The sequence below is a fragment of the Castor canadensis genome, chromosome 5 (assembly GCF_047511655.1).
Source record: "Castor canadensis chromosome 5, mCasCan1.hap1v2, whole genome shotgun sequence".
NCBI lineage: Eukaryota > Metazoa > Chordata > Mammalia > Rodentia > Castoridae > Castor > Castor canadensis.
In genome coordinates, this window is record NC_133390.1 from 62,707,886 (window position 1) to 62,726,616 (window position 18,731).

General features: G+C 41.1%; 1 pseudogene; it reads right to left on the minus strand.

Annotated features, from left to right (window-relative positions):
* Positions 1–7,349: 7,349 nt before the first annotated feature.
* LOC109699845 (COP9 signalosome complex subunit 6-like) lies at positions 7,350–17,385 on the minus strand (annotated as a pseudogene).
* Between the last annotated feature and the right edge of the window lie 1,346 nt (positions 17,386–18,731).

The following is an 18,731-nucleotide window of genomic DNA, read 5'->3' on the forward strand; positions in this document are numbered from 1 at the left end:
CCAAAAGTTCCAAAGTTGTCAATTTGAAGATGATGAGGTATGAGTATTATTTTAGGACTTCAACTGAAGTCCCTTTGAAGATTTTTTAGCCTTCCTTCCACAAGAAGAGTAGATGAGCTCATCTGGGAATTTCCTAGTGCTTTTTGACCTTGGGTAAAGGATAGAATGATTACTATGATGCTATTCTCTGGAATTAGCCTAATACACAGACTGATTTATTCCAGACCATTTTTCCTTCAGACTATTCATAAACTGTGCTCAGTTTATAGGTTTTTACTGTGCCCCACAGGTTGAAATTCTTTTCTAGGAGCTCATGGAGAAAAATTTTTCATCATTCAGAAAACCCCGGAGCCAGGTTCCCCTGAGGAGCCCTATCTTTAACATTCTGCTCTGTAATAGAGGAGTATGCATCTTAAAAATACCCAGCTGATCTGCTCCCTAAGTATCTCTCAAATAGCTTCTCTTATTTATTCATTAAAGCTTAATTGATGGACTCTGGTTCTGGCCAAGATTGAATAGCTTCCTTTCTCACTAGTCTTCCCTCCTACAACTGAAAAATCCTAGATGAAACACAACAAGTACAAAGGTAGGAAGGAAAGTTTGGTCCCAGAACCTCAGAACTTGTGGAACAACAGAGTGGTGTGCTTCCTGGGTTTTCTTTTAGTTTCAATAGCTCCTGAACTGCAGAGAGTAAGGGAAGTCTGCAACCTAGAATTGCCAACAGGCAAAGACCAAAGAAGCCCCAAGAGCAGAAAATCTTTTTGATAGTACCTGGTTTCCTCCAAGAAAGGAAAGATAATGACGACTTTGTGGTGACAGAGTATGTGTAAACTGCAAAAACACTTGAACAGAGATGAGACTGAAGATATACATAGAAACTGTGCATGTGGAGGACTAGGTGACTCACATTTGTTAAGAATCTTTAAACTCTATTTTGTAAATTTAGGGGAACTACAGACATGATTTAGGGGAATTACAGAATGTTCAGATTTGAATTTTTGGTAGATCACTCTAAGGGCTAATTGGAGGCAATCGCAGCATTCCAAGTGAGAGAAAGTCAAAGCATCCCTTTGGGCAGGGCATTGGGGATGTGGGGGAGGGGCAAGGTTCCACAAATTTAAGGACTTCATAATTGGATATTGGGAGTAGTGATGAAGAATAGCTTCCAGCTTTCTAACTGAATGACTGGGTAAATGGGATGCTACCCACTAAGATGGAGAACACAGGAATAAAGTTTGAGGTCGGAAATGTTTACTTCTGAGTCATCTGGGAAGAGATTTTCTCCCGTGTCATTAGTTGTACAAGTCTAGATGGAAGAAATAGATTAGCACCCAATTAGCATGTACTGACCTCTGGGGACTCCTAGTTCTATGCAAATGAGTTGGAGTGCATAGTCATGCTGCAACCATAATTTTCCCCAAGAGCGCAGACTCAACCAGGGCATTTCAGTCATCTTCTTTTCATGGGCTACACATCTAAAAGAGAGTCTAGGATTTTAAAAAAAAATTTGGGCAGCCACTGTCTGTGTAGTACATTTAATTAGGTCAAATTAAACTCTCAGAGAGCTCCTATTTTAAGGTGAATCCTTTGAACAGAGCTAAGGGTTTTTAAAGACCACCCAAATGGAAACAAGCCCATCTCTTCCAAAATACCCTATCTGATTTCCAGCAGGAGAGGGAAACAGTGAATCAGTGATGTAGACATGTTAAAGTAGAGCTGAAAAAGACACTGTGAGTATAGACAGGGAGCTGTTAATGAAGGGAGAGTGGTGGCACGCAGCCTAAGTCACTTCACAAACCCCACTGCCGCCGCCACTGGGGATAGCCAAGGATAGCCTTCACAGTATGTCTCTGAGGATCCTTGTCCTTTTACCAGACAATCTTCACTTAGCTTGGATTACTGGGCATCTCTGCAGAGGCTGCCAGAAGCACCCAGATCTTCAATCAGCAGACATCAAATTAGAGCCTAATGTCTCTACTACCAAACCTTCAGGACCTCCCTTGTGCACAGGGGCGAGGCAAGTGAGATTCAGAGTCACAGTCCCTGGGAACAAAGCCAGTCACCAGGAAAGAAAACAGGCTCTGGTCAAATTATGAAGAATACTCTGTTGTCCCACAGATGTGATTTCATCAATGAAACATTAATACTATGCCTTATTTTAGAAAAGAGATAAGGTGGTGGGTTGTGAACCCTCCTGATGAGAGTTGGATAGGGTAGGGAGGCTTTAGAATTATGTTGGTAATTAACGACTTATTAAGGCCCAGTTAAGTGCTAGGCACTGTAGTTGGTGCACTGGGGAATGTGAAGATGGATAAGACGTTGTCCCTGTATTCAGAAGGATGATAGTATGTGCTAGGAGGTACACATATACATACAGGTGGAAGTGAAGTCTAGAAGTTGCTGTTAAAACGTTTTGTGGTCTTTGAAGTCACAAATGAGATAGTTGAAGTCAAAGATAGGCAGAATACTTATATTTGTATAGTGAGTCTATTACTTTTAACATTAAAAATTTAGGTTCTTAAAACAACCCTTTGAGGTTTATGAGCAGGTGGTATAACTCTCATTTTACAGATGGAGAATTTTAGTTCAGAAACTTCCCGGTGTATGAGGTTACAACACTTAAAAGTGACAGGGTCTGAGCAAGGATGTATTCTTCCTTGACTGGGCCTTGTGGAAAATCTTGTTATAAAATGCAAGCAGCGGTCCACTGGGCCAGAAGAGGCCTTGCCCACCAGTCTATGTCTTCTAGGATGGAAAAGGAGATCAAAAGAGAGAGAAGCAAAGTGATGACATTTCTTTCTTTTTTAAATTCATTTATTCATATGTGCATACACTGCTTGGGTCACTTCTCCCACCTACTCCCCCACTCCCTCCCTCTCCCCGCACCCCACTCGCTTCCAGGCAGAACCTGTTCTGCCCTCTTCTCCAATTTTGTTGAAGAGGAGACATAGCAATAATAAGAAAGACATAGTGTTTTTGCTAGTTGAGATAAGGATAGCTATACAGAGAGATTCCTAGCTTTGCTTCCATGCACATGTGTGTTACAACCCGAATTGGTTCACCTCTACCAGACCACATTCCATAGTGACCTCTGTCGTTTAAAGGTTAGTATATTAGCTCCTCTACAGTGGGCACATCAAACACTTTCAAGTTTTGGGTTTCCTACCTTTCCCTATTCCTCATGTACACATTCTCCCCTTAGCGTGTGACCCATGTCCAATAATATTATTGCATTTGTTTTAGGTGATATTTCTTTTGTTAGTGAGTTTCCCAAGCCTCCTCTGTGAATATAAGTGGAGGATGATTAATCTAATAATTAGAACAACACTCTCTTTTCCCACAATTGGTTGATGTAGGCTTCCTGCTACTAAAACATCTTCCCACCAGGACAAGGGAGCAGTTCACTTGCATTCTCTATGCTGGTGAAAACAGGAATTCCATAGGATAGCATTGTTTTGCCCTCAGCTCCTCTTTCACAGAAAAGGGAAGGAACCCCGTTTCTTAGTGACAAATGCGACTATAAGGAGGCTTGAAATAGGGTGGGGGAATAGCCCTTTAGTTTTTATTTAAAGCCCTATCTCTGACCAAAATCCAGAATCCAGATTTTATCTGAGGGATGGTGAACTAGGATGGATCCAAGTGAAACATGCCACGCAGAATCTGACAGAAGCAGAGCTTCTGAGAATTCAGACTTTGCTCCTTTGTCAAACTGTCAGGGCTTCATGCTAGCTTCTGTTAGGCAGTCACCTCTCCTGGGCTTTCCAGTGTCTCTGGCAAATAGGTTCTGACAGGCTTGCTCCACATTGGTCAGACATACCCAGATTTCCATTTTTACAACAGTAACAGAAAAGGGCAAATGTCATGCAAGACACAAAATGATATCTCTGAGGTATAGGAAGGAAGAATCTGAGCCCAGGAAATTAGGTCTGAGAGGAAGACAGAGGGTTCACAAAAGGTCTTCTAGAACACGATGAAGAGATAGGGCAGGGATGGAGATAGTTGAAGTCAGGACTTCCCATGACCAGGCTCTGCAGCCAAGTTAGAGAGGAAACATCCATTGCACCAAAGTTGGAGTGTCTGGACGACTAGAGAAGAATCTGAAGGATTAATGAGGTCAGACTTCAGGTGGGGTTTGGAATGGCCCATTCAGTTGTTATGCACCTGAGCCTCCTCTACCAGCCCTCAGGAGAAGAAAAGAGCCAGAAGTCTGGGAGCAACTGTAGTGTTCATTAAGCTCTTTTCATCTGGGCCAAGGTAGACTATTTCAAGAAACTTCACAGCTAGACTGTAGACAGCTTGCAGCAATTGAGAAGAGTGGTCAATGTCCTCTCCCCTTGGATCTGGGCAGGTGTGTGACTGCTTTGAACAACCAAGCATGGTGGAAGTGGTACTGTGTGATTTCTGAGGCTAGGTCATGCCTGGCTCTTTTGGGACACCAGTCACCATGTAAAATATCTGACCACTTCAGATAGCTAGGATGGAGAGACTGTGGATGAAGGATCTTCAGACAATAGCCACAGCTGAGCTCAGCTTGCAGCCCTCCCCACTGAGGCACAAGGCATGTGACTGAAGCCATTTTATACCTTTCAGACTAGCTCATTTGCTATCTGAATGAATCCCATTGAGTGACATCAATGAGTATCACAAGGAGAAAAAAAAAAGCACTGTTATGAGCTGAATGTCTCCCCGCCTCCTCCCTGAATCCATCTGTTGATCCTTACCCCAAGAACTTCAGAAGAGGTGAGTAAGGTAAAATAAGGTTATGGGGACAGGCTCCAATCAGATGTGACTAGTGTCCTCATTAGAAGAGGCGATTTGGTTGGAGACTTACATGCAGAGGGATGTGGAGACACAGAGAGAAGACATCATTTATGAGCCAAGGAGAGAGGCCTCAAAAGAATCAACTCTCCAGAACTATGAGCAAATATTTCTGTTGTTTGCTCCTGTAAGTTGTAGCCTGTATTACTTTATTTGCAGGCTGGCAAACTCATACACTTACTCAACTAAGAATTCATCACCTTCAGGAATTGTGAAATTTGATAACATGGTTACTATTTTAAGTTGCTAACTTTTCGGGTTGTTTGCTCCAGAGACAGGAAAAGGAACCGGCGTGGACTCCTGGAGTTCCTCTTGCTCTAGGGATTGAGTTTTCCTTCCACATTATCTGCATAGGGTGGACTGCAGCAGACAAACTGGAAGAATTGATAGAACCTGACAGAAAAGATGGGGACCAAAGGCCAAAGCTCACACATAGGGTTTTGTGGCATTTTAAACAGAGAAGGAAAAATATATTCTTATTAGTTTGAGAAAAATAGAAAAACTGCCTTCAATACAGCTTTATGTAGCTCTTTTATAGATGTGCCATTTGGTCAGGTGGGATTCCTTGGGAAAGAGAATTACAGTAGCAGATTGCAAGCCCAGGGCCCCGTCTGACCCAGATTCTGATTTTTTAAAAGAGTGATTATAGCTCTCGAGGTGGGGGTTAGGTCTCAGGGCCTCTACCAGAAGCACTTTTTTTAGCCATGGGGGATACCACTACAGCTAATTACAGGTTGTCTGTTAAGATTTTCTAATTACTTCATCTGCATTAGTCTTGCTTCTTAAGGAGCCTGTAAGCGTTTTGAAAGCATCTTGAGGACAGGAACATACTTCTTTGGGTTTTCTTCCCCAGGAAGAGTCTACCTCAGTATCAGATACCCCAAAGACATTGAATAGGGCTGGATGCAGTGACTCACACCTATAATTCCAATTACTTGGGAAGTGGAGATCAGGAGGGTCACAGTTTGAAGCCAGCCCAGGCAAAAAAGTCAGCAAGACCCCCATCTCAATCAACACAGCACCGAGCCAGTCATCCAGCTATGTGGAGGCACAGGTAGGAGGATCACAGTCCAAGACTGGCCAGGAGCAGAAAGCAAGAACTTATCTGAAAAATAACCCAAGGCCAAAAAAAAAAAAAAAAGGGGCGGGGGGGCTGGAGGTGTGGCTCAAGTCGTAGAGTGCTTGCTTAGCAAGTATAAGGCCCTGAATTCAAATTCGAGTTCCACCCATACAAAACAAACACATCATATTAAATAGTAGGCAGTATAACATAAGACACTGTGAATGTGGGGTCAGCCTGGCTGAGCTCAAATCCAAATTGTAGTTCTTACCAGCTATGGGACCTTGGGCAAGCTGTATAACCTCTTGAAACCATTTCTTTATCTGCCCAATGGGAATATTAATAGTACCTATCTTACAAAGCACCTGAAACAGTGTCTGACACCTAAGAAATGTTCATTCTGTGTTAGTAAATATGTACATTAGTTAACATTTTTTACCTTCATTTGGCTCTGAAAGTCTAAGAGTTCCTACATATTCACTACTGAATTTGCATTTGAGAAGGGGAACTGGGATGCCCGGTAGTCAGAAGCTGTTGGAGTTCTACACCACTTTGTATGCTGGGTGAAATTGCATAAGCCTGTGTCTTGACAGGCTTGGCAGGTTGTAAGAATTTTCAAAGCATGGATCTTATGGCTTCTCTCTCCACTTATCACCCTGTCACCCCCAAGTGGACAAATCCCAGGTGACCACTTGGTTTCCAGATCTAGCTGGCTCTTTTCCACACAGGCAGAGACTAAGACATGGACTAGGTCCATCCCAGACTTCGGAGGGGCACTAAGAAATCAAAAGGGAGCAAGTTAATTAGAAAATGCTTACTTAGACAACTGGTTCCCTAGGGGACCGAAAAAAAAAAAAAAGATTAACTGAATAGTAGACCTTAATCAAGAAACTTTGGGCTAAGAATCAAGTGCTGGAGGTGGCTTAGTCTGGCCTGTGTGTCTCAGACGTGCATATCTTTTCCAAGCTCATTGTGCAGCAATATCATATTGGTAGCTGTGAACCAATATTGCCATAGACAAACATTCCAAACTGGGTATTTTTCTTAGCGATATGCTTGTTAAGTATTTACTGTCACACCATTGCAAAGGTCTAACTTGGGCTCCTACTTGTAGCTCCTGTATCTCTGGTATTGCTTGGGGAGTAGGTCTGGAATGTGAAGTAGAACTATGGCCTCATGATGTCCAAATTCCTTCAAAGCTGATGTCTCCAAGAAGAGTCACTGAAGTGCATAAATAAAACACCTCATGCTTTATTTCACGATTGCTACTTATTTTCTATTCTTATTTTTTTCTTTATTTTTTGAAAGCAATCATTTGTTATCTTTATAGGGTTGGCCCATGAAAACTGACGTCATAGGGTAACATTAAAAGACAGTAGGTAGAAGCAGGCACCCTTTGACAGTCCACTTGACAACATGCAGTCACTTTAAATAGCGGTAAACTTGCTGATACTGAAGGGGTGTCAGGAATTTAATGACACAGAGCGTAGGCTTCCAGCAGGATCTCATGGTTGAAGGCTCCTGTTTCGGAGGCCTTGATGAACGCTAAGATGACCTTGACACGGCTATGTAGCGTCTTAATGGCTCTCAGGTGTTCAGCCAGTGGCTTTCTCTCCGCTGCCTGTTGCAGTCATTCGCGCTGCGCTGTCTACACCAATGTGAAACAGCATGACGGCCTCTCTGCTGATTTTTATCGACGACAGATGCAAAAACACTGGCAGGAAGATCTATGTGTTTGGTCACATGGTTTGACTTAAAAGAGAGGGGATTCTCAATTATGTTGCACACCTGCTTCTGGACCCGGAGGTCGGAGGGATCAGGCGGCCTCCTGTGGCATGCCAGCCCAGAAACTCCAGCTCCTTGAACACCTGTTTAAACTGCTCTTCCTTGGTGTAATAATATCCTTGTCAGTGATACTCTTCCACTGTGTGGGACAGGCTCCAAGAGTTCATCACCTTCATACTTCGGCCCTTTTGCTTCCGGATCAGAGCCCCAGTCATCTCCTGGGAGCGCGGCGGGTGCTGTGGTTTGAGATGTTGCGAATAAGGCGATGGAGAGCGACAGAACTCCGCCAGTCACTCTGGGACTGTCACGCTGGGGACCACTGCTGCATCCACCTCCATCCCGCGGCTCCCTCCAGGAGGGTTCCTGCAGCTGCCACCACCTTTACCCTGTGCCCGCCAGCCTCAGCCTATCCTTAGTTTTCGTTTTATAATATATAAAATATCTTTCTATGGCTATGTGTGCCAATACTTTGTACAAATGTATATGTTTGCGGAGAGTCTGCTTTAAATTTTTTAATGTTTGAAATTTTAAAAAAGCCCATGAAGATCATTGTTTTAGGGTAAAAAGAATTAGATAAGAATTTAGATGATTCAGGAGTTGGGGGGAGGGAGAAGAGAGAGGAGAGAGAGATTAGAAATTAGATAAAAGTAGGAAAGGTGGTTTCTGTGCTATTTTAGGCTGGGATATTTCAATTAATATGCAAGAAGGGAGGAGGGTCCCTGCAGAGATCAAGGCAGCAGCAGGCAGGTGGCTCCTTAGGGATCCTGGGAGGACAGTCTTTGCACATGTGCATACTGCTGAGTAGTTTTGTCACCATGCAGATGACTGGGAAACAGACCCAGAGATTTGGATTCAGCTGATCTAGAAAGGGGTCTGAGAATCCTCCCGCCCCCACTACCCTTTTTTTTAGTATTCCATGAAAAATTATTAGTAGGGATTTAAAAAAAATTCCATTAAAATTATTGCTGAGAGTGTGGTTCAGTGGTAGAGCACTGAGCATGCACGAGGCCCTAGGTTCAATCCCTAACATTGCCAAAAGTAAAAGTAAATTATCATTAGAGTAATTAGATATGAAATCAGAGTCAATTTGCTATACACCCCCAAACCTTTACTTTCAATTTCTTTTCTTTTCTTGCTGTAGACCAGCAACAAACTGCTTGGTGCTGGCACTGATTTGTGACTCCATTTAGAGGAGAGATGATAGGAAGTTCCCCAGAAGTAAATGATGAGCTGCTCCTTAGACAATTGCTGTCTTTTCTGGATCCCTCTATTGTTTTTTTTCTATATTGGTTTTTATTTCTAAACAAATTGACATAAAATAAGTCCAGTTGGAAATGGAGAGAGAGCTAACAAGTTTTCAAGGGAGGTGATGCTGCTGGTTCAGGTCTACACTCTGAAAACCAGTGATCTAAAGAAAACTATGAAGATAAAAGCGATTTTGCCGATGAGAAATCATGAGACTCAGAGGGCAGCATGGAGAGAGTTGGAGTAGGGAGTGAGAGGTGGGAATTGGGTCAGATTAGAGCCACCAGAAAGAGTGCTCAAATGCTGAGCACTGATCTAGGAGGCACGCATATTCGTGCTGCTTCACACACACAGGAATTGAGGCAGTGTTAATCAATTTAAAAGAGGAAAGATTTATTTGGGCTCATGGTTTCAGGAGGTTTCAGTCTATGGTCACTTGGCTCAGTCATTTTGGGCCTGTGGTGAGTCAGAACATCATGGCAGGAGCACATGGTGGAGCAAAGCTGCTTACCTTTTGGAGACCCGGAAGTAGAGAGAGCCAGGGGATGAGAGAAAAGGGGCAAGGGTTACAATATCCCCTTCAAGCCATAACTTCAGTGACCTGCTTCCTCCAACAAGGCCCTGCCACCTCCCAAGAGCACCACCAGCTGGGAAACAAGCCTTCAACATATGAACTATAGGGGGACATTCTAGATCCAAATTGTAACAAAGTCCATGCTGGGCTAAGCCTTGTTGACTTGGGACTTTATGGCAGATTGTGGAGGTGAGGAGGGATGCAGATTGGGTTGGGGGAAAGGATGAGGCGGGGTCTTAGGGAGCCAAATAGAGCTCCTGAGGCCACACCTCTGATGTGCTTTTTCCCCTGGCAGAATTATACATGTTCTTAATTACTTATACCTCTATTGTTTCTCACCTCCTTTTTAAAGGATTTTCTCAGACATTTTGTAAGAGTGACTTCAATTGAGTAAGGCAGCAAGAATATGTGTGTGTGTGTGTGTGTGTGTGTGTGTGTGTGTATGTGTGTATTAAGAAGGACCAATGTGGAGCTAGAGTCTGGCACTTACTCTTGCCCTCCGGTGCCAGAAGAGTCATGGCCTCTTTAACCACTTTGACAAGAGCATCAAACATTTGCACTGACCTTCATTTCTACCTGATCAAGGGATTAAGTTATGCCCTTCAATCTGTTTGGGACCAGGCAGAGACTTGCAAAGAAATAGTCTCCTCTTTTTACTGAGACTTTTCTTTGTGGTACTGGGGTTTTGAATCAGGGCCTCATGCTTGCTAGGCAGGCTCTGTGCCACTTGAGGCAATCCACCAGCCCAGTCATTCAGTCTGATAGCTTACCTTATATTTTACATTATTTTTGTTTGGGTATAAAACATCTAAGAGGTTTTAAATTCCTGGAGTAAATTTTTTCTTCTTTGTATCAACCATTATGCCTACCATAGCAGTTTTGCAAAAAAGTTCCTAACATTTGTTGATTGATTGACATGAAGGAATGTGTTTAGTGCTGTTAAATTTGTTATGACAGAGAGTCAAACAGTCTTAGCTCAGACTGGTATCTGCCTATCCAATATAAGGAATTTGGTCATAGTCTGAAAAGCTCTTTTAATTATTATGACATTTAAAATTAATTATGTATTTCCAACTGCATTTTTCAGTTGTATGCATAATTATTATTATGTGGAATGGTATTTATACTTAAATGTTTAGTAGTTCCTATAAGTGATTGAAATTAGTAATGTTTTATAGCCAACCCAAATTCATTTTAAATTGTTCTTCTCTCTCAGCCTCACCATTGGCAATTCCTCTGGTACAACATGTAATTTAATTCTAATCACACTATATCATATTAAATTCTTTAATCTTGCATTCAGCCTTGAAACAGGCAGGACTCTCCTTGCAAAACCTCCAGCTCTCTCACTATTGATGCTCCCCCCACCGCCCTTTACAGGTGCATCCCGCCTGGTACTATGTCCTTCTGCTGCACTGAAGAATTCCCTTTCTTTTCATTTTGATGTTTCACTTAGAATATCAAATCATAGTAGTAGAAAGATAATACGCATACTACCCGCACCTAAAATTAACAATGAACATTTTGTCACCTTTTCTTCATTTGTTAAAGATTTAAAGTTTGTAGACATGGTATTTCACACTAAAAACTTCAGCAGAAATCTCTAAAAATTCTTTTCCTACATGCTATAGTTTGGCTATGGGGTGTCTCCCAAAGGTGTTGAGGGTTGGTGGAGCCTCTAGGAGGTGAGGCCTCATGGAAGAAAGTTAGGTCATTGAGAGTGTGCCCTTGAAGGGGATACTGGGATCCTGGCCCCTTAGATTTCTCTCTCTCTCTCTATGCTTTGGGACAACCATGAGGTGAGCAGTCTCTGCCACACGCTGTTACCATAATTTACTGCCTTGGCACAGGCCCCAAAGCAACCGAGCTAAGTGACCATGGACTGACACCTCTGGAACTGTGAACCTAAACCTTTCCTCTTTTTAAGTTTATGATCTCAGGTATTTTGTTACAGTAACAAAAAGTTGACTAACATGCTATATAACCACAGCATCATCATCACACTGTGTTAGTTTGTTAGGGTTGTCATATTAAAATATCACAGAATGGGTAGCTGAAGCAACAGAAATTGATTTTCTCACAGTTCAGACACTGGAAATCCAAGATCAAGTTGTTGATAGGTTTGGTGTCTTCTCTTGCCTCTCTCAATGATTGTAGATGGCTATTTCCTTGATGGGTCCCCACCTGGTTATACCTCTGTCTTTGTTTCTTTGTGCCCAAATTTCCTCTTCTTATAAGGACACTGGACAGACTATATTAGGACCTACCCTGTAGTCTTCATTTTCATTTAATTACCTCTTTAAAAGCCCTTTCTTCAAATGCAGTTGAACTCTGATGTGTTGGAGGTTAGGATTCTACATAAGAGTGCGGGTGGGAGATGCTACTCAATCCATAATGCACACATAATAAAAGTAACATTAGTTACTGTATAATTTAATACCCAATCCATACTTGATTTTACACAACTGTCCTTAAAACCTCCTTGTTCAAATCAAAGGCCAAAGACTGAATTGCATTTGGCTGTATGTCTTCTGAATTTCTTTTACTTTTGGAGAGTTCCCCTCTCCTCTTTTTCCTTATGACATTGTCTTGTTGAAGCAATTGCCCCAGATTTTGCAACTTTCTTTTGTTTCATAGTGGTAATTTAGCTTGTTTGTCTATCTGCTGGACTGTGTTTCCTGTAAACTGGAGTTAAGCCTAAAGGCCTGATTAGACTCAGGTTGAACCTTTTAAAAGGCAAGAACATTTTATACATGGTATGGTATGTCTGGTTCCAATTTAAGTGATGTTCACATTAGCCACTGGGATAAAGTGGTGACAGCTTGATCCTTCCTTTGGGCAGATGTAGTTTTGTCCCTTGTGACCAGCAGACATCTGTGGGGCTGCTTTAACCCTTGAAACATCTGCTTTGCCTTTGTGTTTTACCTAGTAGCTTTAAGTGCCCATTGCTGATCCTTAACTAAATCAATCATTTTATTAGGGCTTACAAAATTTATTTTACTTTTATTATGTGCAATTATTCTATAAAGAACTGTTTTCCCTCATCAACTGGGTTAAGTACCCTTAAATACAGTTCTGTCTGAAAAGACAGGATCAATGATTTTTACCTTTAGTTACCAATTTTTAGAGTGAAAAATTGTGAAATGCCTCCTTCAAAGATGACATATATAGTTTGTTTTGGTTGGAGTTTCTATTTTCTAAATGCCATTTATATATTTATGGCTTTTAATATATTCTTCTTTTTCCACCCTCTAATTGCCTCAAGTGTGGTCAGATATGGTTCCTTCAAAGTGATTTGTTTTTTTGACCTGACTCCATTGATCTTTGAAAGCTCCCTTATTTCCAGCAAGAATGAAATGTTCTGGGCTTGCTTTATGTATTCCTTGCTACAAACTTGGAGTGAGTCATTCCTTTAAGAGGCCTCCAAATACAGAATGATATTTGGAGGCCATAATTTGACTCTAACAATACATGTTGCTACTAGATTTTTTTGACAGCACTGGGATTTGAATTTGGGGCTTCATGCTTGGTAGGCAGGAACTCTTCCACTTGAGCTACCCCTTTAGCCCATTTTGCTCTTGTTATTTTGGAGCTAGGGTCTTGCTTTTTGTCACTGGATCACTATCTTCTTATTTTACAGTTCTCACTGTAGCTGGATGACAGGTGTGTGGCACCACACTTGCTTTTTTTTTTTTTCTAGTTTTTAAAAATTTGCATATAATAGTTGTACGGGGGGGGAGGGGAATAATTGTGACATTTATATATGTACTTATATCTTAATTAGATTCACCTCTGCCATCATTCTCCCTTAATCTTCCTTCCCCCTCCTTAAAACAATTTCAACATTGTCTTATTTTCATACAGGAGTGTAAAATACATCCACCATATTTGCCCTCCTTCATCCTTTCCTTTTGCCCTTCCACTGATACCCACTGCCAGGCAGGACCTGTCTCACTTTCTTATCTTTTAAAGTGTATATTGATTGTTCAAGGGGGTTTTGCCTTGCTACTTCAGACATGTATATATAGTACATTAATCAGATTAACCCCCTCTATTTTTCTCTGTCACCCTGCTCTCCTATTATTCAACAGTTTACAGTGCACCACCTTGTGCTATTTTCATACACAGATGCATTGTATTTCGACATTGCTCACTATCATTTTCTTTTCTGCCTCCCCCTAGTCCCATCAGACAGACCCACTAATGCCATCATGTTCTCTTTTTCATATACACACATCTATGTATATGGATATAAGATCGTATATGTATTTATGTACACATTTAACTTATAAGTCTGGCTTCCACATATGGGGGAAAACATGTGACCTTTGTCCTTCTGAGCCTGGCTTACTTTGCTTAACATGGTGATCTCCAGTTCCATCCATTTACCTGCAAGCAACATAATTTCATTCTTTGTTATGGCCACTCAGCTTTTTTCCAGTGAGATAGGGTCTCATGAACTTTTTTGCCCAGGCTGGCCTGGAATGGTGATGCTCCCAATCTCAGTTCAGCTTGGGATGACAGACACATGCCACCATGCCCAGCTATTGGTTGAGATGGGGGTCTTGCTTACTTTTTCCCTGGGGCTGACCTTGAACCATATCCTCTGAATCTCATGAATCTCAGCCTCTTAAGTAGCTAGAATTACAGGCTTGAGCCACTGGCGCCTGCCTAGATTTTTTTTTTTTTTAATCTTTCAATAGACAGAGCGAGACAATACGTATATTCTTTAAAATCATGGCTTTGAAGTGAGAGTTCATATTCAAACCTAACATTACAGGGTTTCATTTAATTGTTTGGATTTATACTTCTAAATATCTATTCTCCCTTATGCTGAAAAGCTCTGTCTCTAACATTAATGTGGTGTGTATTGTATTGTTATTTTGAAATGACATTACAGCAGAATGAATAGAATATATATATTTTTGTTATGGAATACAGTCTCTCACTTACGAAGGTTTGATTTATGATTTCTTGACTTTATGATGGTGTGTAAATGCTAGACATTCAGTAGTAACTACTTAGAATTGACTTTTTATCTTTTTCCAGGCTAGGGGTGAGTGGTAAGATGCTTTCTTATGATGTTGAGCAATGGCAGTGAGCTGCAGCTCCTCCGTCAGCCACTTGATCACCAGGGGAAACAACCAACACCCACAATGCACTAGTATTGCTACCTTATCACATGTCACAGGCCAATTGTATGAAATGCATTTTTGACTTATGATAGCTTCCATTTACAATGGGTTTATCAGGCCACAACTCCACAGTCAGTAGAGGAGCCTCTGTATATCCCACCAAGGAAATACAAAGTGCTAAATTTCAAAGTCATTTGAAAGAATTACTTTTCTCTATGATTATGCCGTAATCTTATGCATAATTAGATTAATTTGTTTCTTTTTATAATTTGTTCAGTTGGTGACTTGTGGTTGTGTTCTCACAGTGGCAGGGGCTGATAAACTCATTCAGGCTCCATAGTAAAGGCTCTACTCCTACCGAGGGTTTTATCACGTCTCCAAAGGCTACCTCTTAATAGCTACACATCAGGGATTCGATTTCAACACATGGATTTTGTAGGGACACAAAAACTCAGTCCATAGCAGTGTGTATTTTTCAAACATGTAAAATAGTTACATGTTTTAGAAGCTAAAAACTACACCCAAGGAAGTCCTTTTTCCATCTCATTTCCCTTCCTCTCTACCCCTGTCATCTGCCTAAAGGCTTTAAAATTAATTTCTGGTTAATTCCTACATATATATGTATGAATTCCACAGGGGAGCATACTACACATTTTTTTATTTAACAGTAGCTTACCAGAATCACTCTATGACAATACACTGAACTCCCCTTATTTTTATTTTTATTTTTTTTACCCATTATGATTTATTCTCTACAATACTTCGTTAAAGAGTTCAGTGATTTGTACTCAGAAGTTATATAGCCAAGAGGCAACCTAGTGTAATATAAAGAATTGGTCTGAAGTCTTTGCACTGAAGGCCATACAGTCTCTTGCTTCAGGGAAATAAGAACGTAAATAAACAAAAAGAACATGTATCTCCCTAGGCTTCAGAAATCTTAATAGAAAATAACAGCAACAGTTAGTGAAATTGTAGATGTCAACATATCATGGAAAACAGATCTTATGCAAAATATTAAAATTAACACCCAGGACTTCTTTTGTCTAGATGCTTTTTATTATAAACAGTAAAATATATGTAGTGTGTCAACTGCAAATCTTTCATGTGGAAAGGGTCCCTAACATGAGTTGTTTTAATATTATGAAGCAAAAAAGTTTAAGAACCTCACAGTAGAAACAACCCAACACTGACAAACTCTAGTGATCAATGACATTCTCTCTTTTTTTTTTTTTCATTTTTGACATTCTCTTTTACTTCATGTAAAACAAGGACAATTCATAATTACAGACAGAATGTCCTAGCTGTGGGTGTGATGAGACACGCCAGCTTTCCAGACCAAAAGGCACTCACAGCTAGGGATGAAACAAACTCCTAACCAAGCCAGCAAAGTTTTTATTTATTTATTTATTTTTTATTTATATGTGCATACAATGTTTGGGTCATTTCTGCCCCCTTCCCCTACTCCCTCCCTAAACCCCCCGCCCCCTCCCTCTCCCCCCCATCCCCTCGATACCCGGCAGAAACTATTTTGCCCTTATCTCTAATTTTGTTGTAGAGAGAGTATAAGCCATAATAGGAAGCAACAAGGGTTTTTGCTGGTTGAGATAAGGATAGCTATACAGGGAGTTGACTCACATTGATTTCCTGTGCGTGTGTGTTGCCTTCTAGGTTAATTCTTTTTGATCTCACCTTTTCTCTAGTTCCTGGTCCCCTTTTCCTATTGGCCTCAGTTGCTTTTAAGGTATCTGCTTTAGTTTCTCTGCGTTAAGGGCAACAAATGCTAGCTAGTTTTTTAGGTGTCTTACCTATCCTCACCCCTCCCTTGTGTGCTCTCGCTTTTATCATGTGCTCAAAGTCCAATCCCCTTGTTGTGTTTGCCCTTGATCTAATGTCCACATATGAGGGAGAACATACGATTTTTGGTCTTTTAGGCCAGGCTAACCTCACTCAGATGATGTTCTCCAATTCCATCCATTTACCAGCAAATGATAACATTTCATTCTTCTTCATGGCTGCATAAAATTCCATTGTGTATACATACCACATTTTCTTAATCCATTCATCGGTGGTGGGGCATCTTGGCTGTTTCCATAACTTGGCTATTGTGAATAGTGCCGCAATAAACATGGGTGTGCAGGTGCCTCTGGAGTAACCTGTGTCACAGTCTTTTGGGTATATCCCCAAGAGTGGTATTGCTGGATCAAATGGTAGATCAATGTCTAGCTTTTTAAGTAGCCTCCAAATTGTTTTCCAGAGTGGTTGTACTAGTCTACATTCCCACCAACAGTGTAAGAGGGTTCCTTTTTTTCCTGCATCCTTGCCAACACCTGTTATGGGTGAAATACCACATTTTCTTGATCCATTCATCAGTAGTGGGGCATCTTGGCTGTTTCCATAACTTGGCTATTGTGAATAGTCAAGCCAGCAAAGTTGAACTGGTTCCTTGACAACAGTGGTTATCTACTGTTCAGCTCGAGTGGTCCAAGGACAAAGGAAACACTGGGCAGGAAGCAATCCCTTTTCTCTCCCCACCATTCATTCAGCATAGATCAGCCACACTCATCACTGCTTTGGTCAAGTGTGTGGGAGGCAGTTCAGTTCCAGTTCAGAGCTGTTACCTCCCTATGCAAGGCTGCCACATGGATGAGCCACAAGGTATTTTTCCCGAGAGCCACCTGCCACATGTTTCCTTGAGGCCGCCATGTCTGCACACCTCCAGACTGCTTCCTAACTTGGCCCAGCTCAGAAGAGACAGCAATAGTGCCCATTCCTTCAGGGGCCAAATAGTTTCCCTTGGCTGATTCCTGAGTCCCCGTGACAAGGCAAAAGGAACCTGATCATCTCCATGGCTGGATTTGTGTGGGAGGATAAGGGAATGTGCAGGGAGTAAGGCTTCTTCACTCCAAAACCACTGAGCCTACTTCAATGTATTGCTGGGCTTCACCAGCCCAATTCTTGTGCACTGATTTTTGTTCCCCCATTTCTTGGAGGCATGGCTCAAGTGGTAGAGCACCTGCCTAGCAAGCACAAGGTCCTGAGTTCAAACCCCAGCACCATCAAAAAAAACCCAAAAAACAAAACGAAACAAAAAACCCAAAAGCAATGATCAAATGAAGTCTGTTATATTTTTCTTATAGAGACGTTGCCTTATTTGTCTTCCCCCATGTGTAGCATGTATTTTATTTTCTCAAGGGTGGGGTAGGGTACCTGCCATTTGGGAAAATGAACAGAAAATTTTAAATCCCCTCATTTTTAAAATGCTTTCCAAGTTCTCCATCATGTGGAGTTTATTCAACCATTCCCTTAACAATGGATATTTGAGTTTTTCATTTTTTTAATAATCACTTTTTTTGGTGCTACTGAGATTTGAACTCAGAGCCTCACTCTTGGTGGGCAGGCTCTCTACCACTTGAGTCATTCTGCTCTTTCTCTCCACTTTTTTATTGCTAGTACACACAATTTCTTAATGAATAACTTTGTGCATGTGTCATTTCATATTTGTGCAGTTATTTACTTAGGTTTTTAGAGGCAGGATTTCTGGTCAAAGGGCAAACATACTTAGAATCTTGATAGACACTGAAGATATTGAAGAATTCTCCTCCACAGAGTCGTATCATTTTGTATTCCTAATAAATATATGAAGTACTGGTTTCTCCCCAATCTCACCAATAGAATATATTGTCAAAATTTTGATTTTTGCCAATTCAATTTGAAGAAAATAGGCATTGCAGTGTAGGTTTTTGTGTGTGTGTGTGTGTGTGAGACGGTACTGGGGTTTGAACTCAGGGCCTCACACTTTCAAGGTAGGTGCTCTACTCCTTGAGCCACTCCTCCAGCCACAGTTTGATGTTCATCTCTTTCTTTATGATTGATGTTGAGAAACTTCCCATATATTTAAAGAACGTGTGTCTTTCTTTCTGTAAGCACAGTTGGGCCAGATATCTTGATATGTCAAAGGTTGGTCTTCTTCATTTCTAAGAATTTGTTATGTTAAGGAGATCAATCATTTGGTTGTGAAATAAGTTCCAGTTCTTCTTTCCCAGTTTTTCATTTGTCTTTTGATCTTTATGATATTTTAAAGCAAAAACTTTTTTCAATATAAAGAACATTATTC